Below are 10,936 nucleotides of genomic sequence, written 5' to 3' on the forward strand. Positions count from 1 at the left end.
AAATTGTGAACCTGGTTACATTTCTCCTTGCTCCCTTTTTATGTTCAAACAGCAAAACCTATATAAGATCTAAACTTTCAGCTTACATTATAATTGCTGAAAGCTTTACCAATTAAGTACATATACTCTATGGGCTTTCCCAGAACTAGAAGGGAAATGTAAGCACCTGCATAAACCATCGTGCAGACAGGCACTGTAAAAACTGCTCTAACCACCTTTTATTGGTAAAGCTGCTTTTGATCCCCTGCTGCAGAGTTCCTTTAAGTCAACTGACAAATGAGTCAAGCCTAACAAGGTTCTGTAAAGAAATAAGCTAAGGGAAAATTTTCTGTGGCCTGAGAAAATTTCTTGATCTCAATTTAATATATTTTTTTCATTATTTGATTTGAGTAATTTTAAATTTGTTATTAATACAAAATTTAGAATAAGTTAGAGACTGTTATCCAGCTTCCTTCCTCCTTAACATGTTTTATTAGTCCTTCTTTCCTTTATCTGTTGGTAGATGTTATCTTAAACATTTCCGTTTAGTTAAATGGAGGTGTTTATGAATTGATGTGCCCAGCCCCTTCAGTTCACACAGGAAACGTGAACTCGTAGAAACTGACCATAGTAAATGCAGGAGAGATGGGTACCTGATAATGACACAGAAAAAGTGACCTATATACACATTACAACTCTGAAGTACATATTATAATTGTGATATTTCCAGTGGTAAATGTCTGACTTTTAAAGACATTCTTTTAAATATTTGTATTATTGTTAGGATGTTTTAATCAGTTGTGTTTTTTAACGCCATGTAATATATGTAGCCCTGATCAGATTTATAGCACCGTATTTCTCCTTGGGTCTTAAAGTTGACAACAATTTAAAAGCATAAATTGTTTTATATTAGCTAGTATGTATATTTATTTACCCAATGGCTTTATCTTATTTCCCAGAATTTGGAGGGGGATTTGTTGAAAGCATTGTAACTTCTATAAATGGCTATTTTCTTGTAACTGTTAGTGAAAATGGATGTGTATATTGTTTTTTTATATTTCTCTGGTTTTCCTGGTTTGTTTGTTTTGGGGCTTTGGGGGGGGATGGTTAAACATAGAATCATTTTTTTAAAAAAAGGTTATCTTTGGCCAATGACTTTTTCAATTAGGTATTTCTTTCATTTAACCATCTAAAGAAGTTTGTTTTTCATTGTTTTGTTCAGTCAACTTCCCTGAAAAACAGAGACTTCATCTCATCAATGAAGAACGCATTTCATTATTCCTACAAATCTTTACAGCAAGCACAGACTTCTTCATAAGGACCAGATCTTTTGCACGTCTTCTGTCAGTCACATAAAGCTGGGATGTAAAGGACACTGGCGCCTTCCTTTGCCTGCACTAACACGGTGGTGTTACGTACTGCGTCGTTAGCTAGTTAGGGCTTTCTGACCTGGATTCTCTTTGTCTTCCTAGGTATTTATTTGTTATCTCTTTTAATCTCTTGTGTATCTAAATTAACTTAGTGTTAATAGTCACCCACCGAATAACTATGCCAAGCAACTAGGAAAGAATGTTTATTTTATTTCCCCTTATAGGGGAAGAGTGGACTGGGAACAAAAGTGTATGGGCCAAAAGGCCTTAGGTTGTCATTCATCCACTTTCTTATTCCTCTCATGAAGCTATTTTTGAGTATAATATTTTTTTCAGTGCTTATGTGCTTGATTATGTCATTATTTTTCATGTCTTCCCCTGAGTTAAAAGCCTACTAGGAACCTGTATAAAATAGAATTTGAAATTTCAGAGTAAGAACCACAGAACTCGGTACGTTATATCTAAATGCTACGTAAATTATAATTGGAATCCACATCTCAACTCACTAGGATACATTTTTATAAAATGTTTCTCTGTATCTTGAATTAAAATTACTTGACCAGAGGCAGAATTCCAGGGTTGTAATGCATTTTGAGAAATTTTTAAAAAGGGGAGTTGAGAGCAAGAGGTTTATACTTTCTTTATGGTTTTGATATTAGTATTTTAAAATACATCAGTGGTTCCCAAACCTGATTGTTCATTTGTGCCACTCTGTGGAGCTTTCGAAATACAGATTCCTGAGGCCTTAACCTCTGCAAAATTGTCTGAGTCTAGAGTGGGGCCTGAGAGGTCCGTGTTTTTTAAGAGCTCTCCAAATGATTCTAATAGATGGGGGCGGTCGCTGCCCACTGTGACAGTGGTTTGAGAGTAGGCGACAAGAGAACGTTCACCAGCTGTTTCCTTGTGGTGGACTTTACCAGATTTCACGGAACTTATTCAGGATACTTGGAGGAAGAAAGAAGATTGAGGCTACTGCTCATTATCATTGTCTTTCATACTTTTTAAGAGTTTGCGTTTCTAGCACTTGAAGTAGTTGATCATATACACAGCTGAAGGACATATCCCTGAATGAGACCATTATATATATTAACTGTAAAATATTTCACTATTTTTTTATTTTATAAATCTTTGTAGAAATGAGCAATGAAATATACTTTCATCTTTTGAAATGGGATTTTCAAGGCGGTGTCCTTTTGGCATTAAGGTCGGGGGGAGTTAGTATTCTCTCTGCCTTTTTCCACATGAATCGATATAAATCATGGACATTTAAAACACTCGATTTAATTTCTACATATTTACTATGCAGTATAGCCGTGAACAAGTAATGTAGATTTAGTTTTCTCATCTTCAAATGCCCTGATCACCCTACCTCACAGGGTTGTTGTGGGGATAAATAAAACTTTTATGGAAGCACTTTTCTTTGGTGATGTTTTATCAGCCACTAGAAACGATAATCTCTAACAACTTACATTTGTATAGTGCTTTGTTTACACAGCTTTTTCACATTGCTTTCCCTTCGGGTGGGTGGCCTCTAAGGAACAGAGTGGGTTGGATACATGTATATATGTGGCTTGGTCCCTTTGCTGTTCACCTGAAACTCAACAACACTGCTAGTCAGCTGTACCCCAGTGCAAAATAAACAGTTTGTGGGGGTGGGGCCACATGAGCAGTAAACAGTGTGGAAAGAGCCGGAGCAGTGCTGATGGGGAGGCCACCCATGAGTGTTACGGATGCGTTTGATGAAAGTGACGCTGAGTGTGAAGGAAGAAACGGATGCTGAGGAAATTAAAGAACGATTATTAAATGGTTTGAGAAGTCTGGTAAGTAATTGGGGTAGCAGGCTCATATAAATGACTTGCAAAGTTAGCATTCTCTTAATGAACCAAATGAACTAGAGCTTTTTTTAGTAGCTCATATAATGAGCTTTAATATATTTGATGTATGACAACCCTTGAAGGTACCTTTGACTAGACTTGCTGATGACAGTAAAGGTAATGCAGAAATACTGCCTTACTGTGCCAGGCTCTGGATGGCAGAAGAAAGCAAGCCTGACACTGCTCTCAAGCTGGAACAGTCCAGCAGTGGAGACTGACATTGTTGAGAAAAGGGACGTGAAGGAAAAGACTCAACTTGGAGAGCACGAACAGCACAATCTGAAGTCAGGCTTCGATTGGCTGAAGTACCTGTGCAACATTTATGGAATGTTAAGCCAAGCTTGGTTCGGGTCGGGGTAAGTTAAGCAAGGGAGTGTATCAGGTTTGTTTTAGAAAGACCACTGGCGATTGAATAGGGAATAGATTGAATGGGTGACCAGTTAGAAGAAATACAGGTGTTGACCAAATTCTCCATGCAACCAATTTCCTTTCTCCTTGATAAATGGTTAATGTATTGGGTGCTAGCACCATAAATGGATAATCTGAGCCCAGAGATTGGTAAAGTTCTAGAAGGAGTGTGGCTTGTCCAGGTTAATGACGCATAGAAAGGCACTCTGATTTTATATCACTGTATAAAAAGTACAGAAAAGATGTGTAGGAGCTGAAAGACATGCTGTCGTTGATTTCATGTTATGGGAAGGCTCTTTAGGGAAGGAGGGTAAAAATGGAGAAAGTCATTAGTTTCTACCTCAAATCAGTGATTTTGGTATTTTATAAAGTTTTTTAAGGCGGGGCACACAGTGTGTGTTGTCTTAGTTCCCTGACCAGGGGTTGAGCCCAAGCCTCCTGCATTAGAAGCGTGGAGTCTTAACCACTGGGACAACCAGGGAAGTCCCTATAAATGAGTTTTAACTTGGTGCACTAATTTCTAGGCTCAACTTCATTCATTTACCTTCTTATGAAACTAAATCACAATCAGATGGCTGCTTGGTAAGGGTGGCACTAAGGAGAATCCTAATGGCTAATACCAAGGTGACTGGACGCTCTCATCTTCATCTCTACTGGGCGTCTGCCAGAAGTCTGCAGGGCGGCTTAGCCTTATTTCTGGGGACTGTGAAAAATCTTGTTTTTTGGTCTCCCATCCCCTATATCTCACCTTATTTCTGTTAACATTGAAGATATATTGTCTTAGAACATCTTCAAGCAAGTTAATACAGATGACTACATTACCACTTCAGAAATGATGGTGCTTTCCTGAGTCTTCACCTTGGTGTATTTGATTGAATCTGCCACCGTTTTAGCCAATTATTTACTATTTTCTAGTTCAGGTTATGCTACACTGTGTGGGCTGACTAGTAATATAATACAAAAGCAGCTTTCTTTGGGACCCAGCTCTATTAATTTTCTTTTGAGGCTACCTTTCATGAGGAAAAGCAATGGCCTGATGGGTGGATTTTTGAGAAAAATGCCTAGAAATTTATTCAAGCTGTCATTCCAAGGCCTGGCGTGCTGTGATTCGTGGGGTCGCAAAGAGTCGGACGCGACTGAACTGAACTGAACTGATGTGCCAAACAGACTTAAAAGTATGGCAGACCTGAGCTGCTCAAGATCTCTCACCTGCAGATAGACTGCTAGGATGTACCTGTTAAAAATGTTAGCTGAGGCCAGTAATGGAATTGACTGGAAAGATACTGGAATACGTCATGGCATTTAAGGAAGAGCTGGACAACTGGACCTCCAGGGGAGGCGAGGAAGTGAGGTGGCATGGGCAAGCACCACTTCAGCAGGAGGTCTTTCCCTCAGGCTGTTGTCATCTGCCACCAACTGCCAGGCCTGAGAGTCTTGAGTTCCAAATCCTAAAGTTCTAGGAAACTTGATTTACCTCAAGACTTAGGAAGCTTAAGATCTCTCTCACAGGTCTGTGGGCTGACTGGGCTCAGCTGACAGCTCCTGCCTGGGGTCTTCTGCAGCAGCTTGTGCTCAGTCGTGTGTCTCTTGTGACCCCATGGGCTATAGCCCGCCAGGCTCCTCTGTCCATGGGATTCTCCAGGCAAGAATACTGGAGTAGGTTGCCATTTCCTCCTCCAGGGGACCTGCTCGCCCCAGGGATCCTTGTCTCCTGCATCTCAGACAGATTCTTTACTGTTGAGCCACCAGGGAGGCCCAGGGGTCTTCCGTGATTGCATTCAAATGATAGTGGTGGATTGGAAATTCCCTGGTGATCCCCTGGTTAGGATTCTGAGCGTCCACTGGAGGGGTGTCAAGTTCAATTTTTCATCAGGGAACTAACATCCTACAAGCTGCACGGCCAAAACAAATGGTGCTTGTGGATGGGATCACTTGACAGCTCAGCTAGGTTGGACATCCAGTATGGCTTCTCTGCTCCCATGTTTGACATCTCTGCTGAGACAATCTGAAACAGCCAGGCGCTGGCTGAGTATTTCTCCTTAAAACAGGTTCAGACCACTCCAGTTCCAAATGTACACTACACATTTCTACTTGGATGCCTCAAAGGATTGTCAAGATCTGTGTGGCCCAAAACTATCCTCATTCCTTAATGTTGAGAACCACACCATTCAGGCATTTTCAGAAATATTTATGGAGCATTTACTACATGCCAGGCACTGTGAATACAGTAGCAAAGAACACAGACAAGATCCCTGTGCTCCAAACAGATATTAAATAGGGAAACAAGATCATTAGAAATTGTGATAAAGGCTATGACAAAAACAGAGTGACGAGATGAGTAACTGGGGAGGCCCCTTGCTGGAGAGAGAGCAGGGAAGAACGTTCTGCAAAGGTAACAGAGCTTCGAAGGAGGAAGGAAAGCCAACTGTATAAAGGTGTGCAAAAAGCATTGTAGGTAGAATATAGCAAGTACAAAGTCCAAAAACAGGACAAGGCTTGGTAGCCTCAGAGGGCCAGTAGCAATGATGTTAGTGAGAGAGAATGGCATAGGGGGCTTGGTGGGAGGCAGGAGTCAGACTATGCAGAGCCTTGTAGGCCTTCATAAGGAGGTGAATTCAAACCCCAAGCAAACACCAAGAAGCCACTAAAGGGATTCCAACGGGGAGGAAGGGGTACGATGTTTGATTTTTAAAATAAACTGCCCGGTATGTAGTGAATGGGCTGTGGAGAGGGAAGAGCAGAAGATGGAAAACCCACTGGAAGCAGATTATAGAAGAAGAGTCTAGAGAAAGCTTGGACTATGATGGTAGCAAGAGACATGGGGGTAATTAAATGGGTTCAAGATTAATAGTGGAAGCAAATCGCAGACCTTGGTGATGGACTGAATTTAAGAGGTAAGTGGGAGGAGGAATGCAAGGATAGCTCCCAGGTTTTTGACTTGAGTACCTCTAGGTGGGTGTCACTTCCACTCCTCCAGTCTCCAAAGGCATCATCCTCTACTGATTCCTTCCCCTCCTCCTCCATATCCAGTTTGTCACTGTATTAATCGGGTTCATTCAGAGAAACAGAACCAACAGGATGTGTCTCTATGGAGAGAACATTTTAAGAAACGCTCACAGAGAATTCCTGGCGGTGCAGTGGTTAGCATGCCCAACTTTCACTGCTGAGGGCTCAGATCAATCCCTGGTTGGGGTCATTAAGATTGTGCAAATTGTGGGGTGTGGCAAAAAAAAATCAGAGAGAAATTAGCTCACGTAATTGTGGGAGCTGGCAAGTCTCAATTCTGCACAGAAAGTCCACAGGCTAGAGCCCCCAGGAAGAGCTGATGCTGCAGAGTCCAAACGCAGTCTGCAGGCAGAATTCCTTTTTCCTCAGTGTTTCCTCAATGCCTTCAATTGATTGGATAAAACCCATCCACCTTATGGAGGGTAACCTGTTTTACTCAAAGTTTGTTGATTTAAAGGTTAAGTCAGCCCAGTCAGTCATGTCCGACTCTTTGCGACCCCATGGACCACAGCACGCCAGGCTTCCCTGTCCAGCACCAACTCCCGGAGCCCACTCAAACTCATGTCCATTGAGTCAGTGATGCCATCCAACCATCTCATTCTCTGATTTAAAGGTTAATTACAAACAAAAAATACATTCACAGCAATAATTAGACTAGTGTTTGACCAAAAACTGAGTACCTAGCCAAAGTGACACATAAAATTAATCATCACAGCCACTAAATCCTGTTGATTCTGACAGTTAACTACCTTTCAGATTGCTTCCTGCCTCTCAGTTGCCATTGTCTTACTTTAGGGTTGTATTCTCAATTCATAAAATATTTACTTATATGTTAGATACTGTGCCGAATGCTGGAGATATAACTGTGAATGAAAGGTTGTGTCTTAGGGACCTTACATTCTAGTCTTTGCCCTCTGTCTTGCCTCCTTCAACCCCTTTTTATAAACGGAAGGCTGCGGAGCATTGCCTCTCACACTTTAACATAGTCATCTGGGACCGGGTCAGAGAGCTCTCAGGTGTTGCTGATCAAGAACAAACTTTGAGTAAGTGGACTGTAGAATATTTTTGGGAGATTATTAAATGAAAAGATACACAGGAAATGGGGAACAATGGTTGCCACCAGAAAAAGACACAATGGCTGATGATTGTATATACCTTTCTACAACTTGAATGTTGTACCAAGGAGGTGTTACATATTCAGAAACAAACTAGGAAACAGCAAAAACAAAACAAAAAATATCTGAAACTGCACGCCTCTGAAAATCCTGCAGTGGAGCCCAAAGGCCAAAAGGGCAGAGTGCAGCTTAGCCCATCTTCAGTCCCTCAGTCGTGTCCGACTCTTTGCAAACCCAAGAACAGCAGCACGCCAGGCCTCCCTGTCCATCACCAACTCCCAGAGTTTACTCAAACTCACATCCATTGAGTCGGTGATGCCATCCAACCATCTCATCCTCTGTCGTCCCCTTCTCCTCCCGCCTTCAATCTTTCCCAGCATCAGGGTCTTTTTCAATGAGTCAGTTCATTCCATCAGGTGGTCAAAGTATTGGAGGAGCTTGAGCTTCAGTCCTTCAATGAATATTCAGGACTGACTTCCTTTAGGATGCACTGGTTGGATCTCCTTGCTCTCCAAAGGACTCTCAGGAGTCTTCTCCAGCACCACAGTTCAAAAGCATCATTTCTCTGGCCTTCACCTTTCTTTATAGTCCCAACTCTCACATCCATACATGACTACTGGAAAAACCATAGCCTTGACTAGATGGGCCTTTGTTGGCAAAGTAACGCACGTGCTTTTTAATATGCTGCCTAGATTGGTCATAACTTTATTTCCAAGGAGTAAGCGTCTTTTAATTTCATGGATGCAGTCACCACCCGCAATGATTTTGGAGCCAAAAAAATCACTGCTGCTGTTTCCACTCTTTCCCCATCTATTTGCCATGAAGCGATGGGACTGGATGCCATGATCTTTACTTTTCTGAATGCTGGGCTTTAAGCCAACTTTTTAACTCTCCTCTTTCACTTTCATCAAGAGGCTCTTTAGTTCATCTTCGCTTTCTGCCATAAGGGGGGTATCATCTGTATATCTGATGTTACTGCTATTTCTCCCAGCAATCTTGATTCCAGCTTGTGCTTCATCCAGCCCAGCATTTCTCATGATGTACTCTGCATATAAGTTAAATAAGTTAACTTATTTAAATAATAGTCATTTAATATATTTATATTTAAATACATTAAGTTAAATATACAGTCTTGATGTACTCCTTTTCCTATTTGGAACCAGTCTGTTGTTCCATGTCCAGTTCTAACTGTTGCTTGCTGACCTGCATACAAGTTTCTCAAGAGGCAGGTCAGGTGGTCTGGTATTCCCATCTCGTGAAGAATTTTCCAGTTTGTGTTGATCCATACAGTCAAAGGCTTTGTCATAAGTCAATAAAGCAGAAATAGATGTTTTACTGGAACTCTCGCTTTTTTGATGATATGCCAGATGTTGGCAATTTGATCTCTGGTTCTAAAACCAGCTTGAACATCTGGAAGTTCATTGTTAACATACTGTTGAAGCCTGGCTTGGAGAATTTTGAGCATTACTTTACTAGCGTGTGAGATGAATGCAATTGTGCAGCAGTTTGAGCATTCTTTGGCATTGCCTTTCTTTGGGATTGGAATGAAAACTGACTTTTTCCAGTCCTGTGGCCACTGCTGGGTTTTCCAAATTTGCTGGCGTATTGAGTGCAGCACTTTCACAGCATCATCTTTCAGGATTTGAAATAGCTCAATTGGAATTCCATCACCTCCACTAGCTTTGTTCGTAGTGATGCTTCCTAAGGCTCACTTGACTTCACATTCCAGGATGTCTGGCTCTAGGTGAGTGATCACACCATCGTGATTATCTGGGTCACGAAGATCTTTTTTGTACAGTTCTTCTGTGTATCCTTGCCACCTCTTCTTAATATCTTCTGCTTCTTTTAAGTCCGTATCATTTCTGTCCTTTATTGAGCCCATCTTTGCATGAAATGTTCCCTTGGTATGTCTAATTTTCTTAAAGAGATCTCTAGTCTTTCCCATTCTGTTGTTTTCCTCTATTTCTTTGCATTGATCACTAAGGAAGGCTTTTTTTATCTCCTTGCTATTCTTTGGAACTCTGCATTCAAATGGGTATATCTTTCTTTTCTCCTTTGCTTTTTGCTTCTTTTCTTTTCACAGCTATTTGTAAGGCCTGCTCAGACAGCGATTTTGCTTTTTTGCATTTCTTTTTCTTGGGGATGGCCTTGATCCCTGTCTCCTGTACAATGTCACGAACCTCATTCCATAGTTCATCAGGCACTCTATCAGATTTAGTTCCTTAAATCTATTTCTCACTTCCACTGTATAATTGTAAGGGATTTGATTTAGGTCATACCTGAATGGTCTAGTGGTTTTCCCTACTTTCTTCGATTTAAGTCTGAATTTGGCAATAGGGAGCTCATGATCTGAGCCACAGTCAGCTCCTGGTCTTGTTTTTGCTGACTGTATAGAGCTTCTCCATCTTTGGCTGCAGAGAATATAATCAATCTGATTTTGGTGTTGACCATCTGGTGATGTCCATGTGTACAGTCTTCTCTTGTGTTGTTGGAAGGGGGTGTTTGCTACAACCAGTGCGTTCTCTTGGGAAAACTCTGTTAGCCTTTGCCCTGCTTCCTCCTGTACTCCAAGGCCAAATTTGCCTGTTACTCCAGGTGTTTCTTGACTTCCTACTTTTGCATTCCAGTCCCTTATAATGAAAAGCACATGTGTTTTGGGTGTTAGTTCTAGGTCTTGTAGGTCTTCATCAGTTCAGTTCAGTCCCTCAGTCATGTCTGACTCTTTGTGACCCCATGAATTGCAGCATGCCAGGCCTCCCTGTCCATCATCAATTCCTGGAGTTCACGCAAACTCATGTCCATCGAGTCAGTGATGCCATCCAGCCATCTCACCCTCTGTCGTCCCCTTCTGCTCCTTCCCCCAATCCCTCCCAGCATCAGAGTCTTTTCCAATGAGTCAATTCTTTGCGTGAGGTGGCCAAAGTATTGGAGTTTCAGCTTCAGCATCAGTTCTTCCAAAGAACACCCAGGACTGGTCTCCTTTAGAATGGACTGGTTGGATCTCCTTGCAGTCCAAGGGACTCTCAAGAGTCTTCTCCAACACCACAGTTCAAAAGCATCAATTCTTCGGCGCTCAGCTTTCTTCACAGTCCAACTCTCACATCCATACATGACCACTGGAAAAACCATAGTCTTGACTAGACGGACCTTTGTTGGGAAAGTAACGTCTCTGCTTTGAATATGC

Source organism: Bubalus kerabau, chromosome 10 (genome assembly GCF_029407905.1).
Source record: "Bubalus kerabau isolate K-KA32 ecotype Philippines breed swamp buffalo chromosome 10, PCC_UOA_SB_1v2, whole genome shotgun sequence".
In the NCBI taxonomy this organism is placed as follows: domain Eukaryota; kingdom Metazoa; phylum Chordata; class Mammalia; order Artiodactyla; family Bovidae; genus Bubalus; species Bubalus kerabau.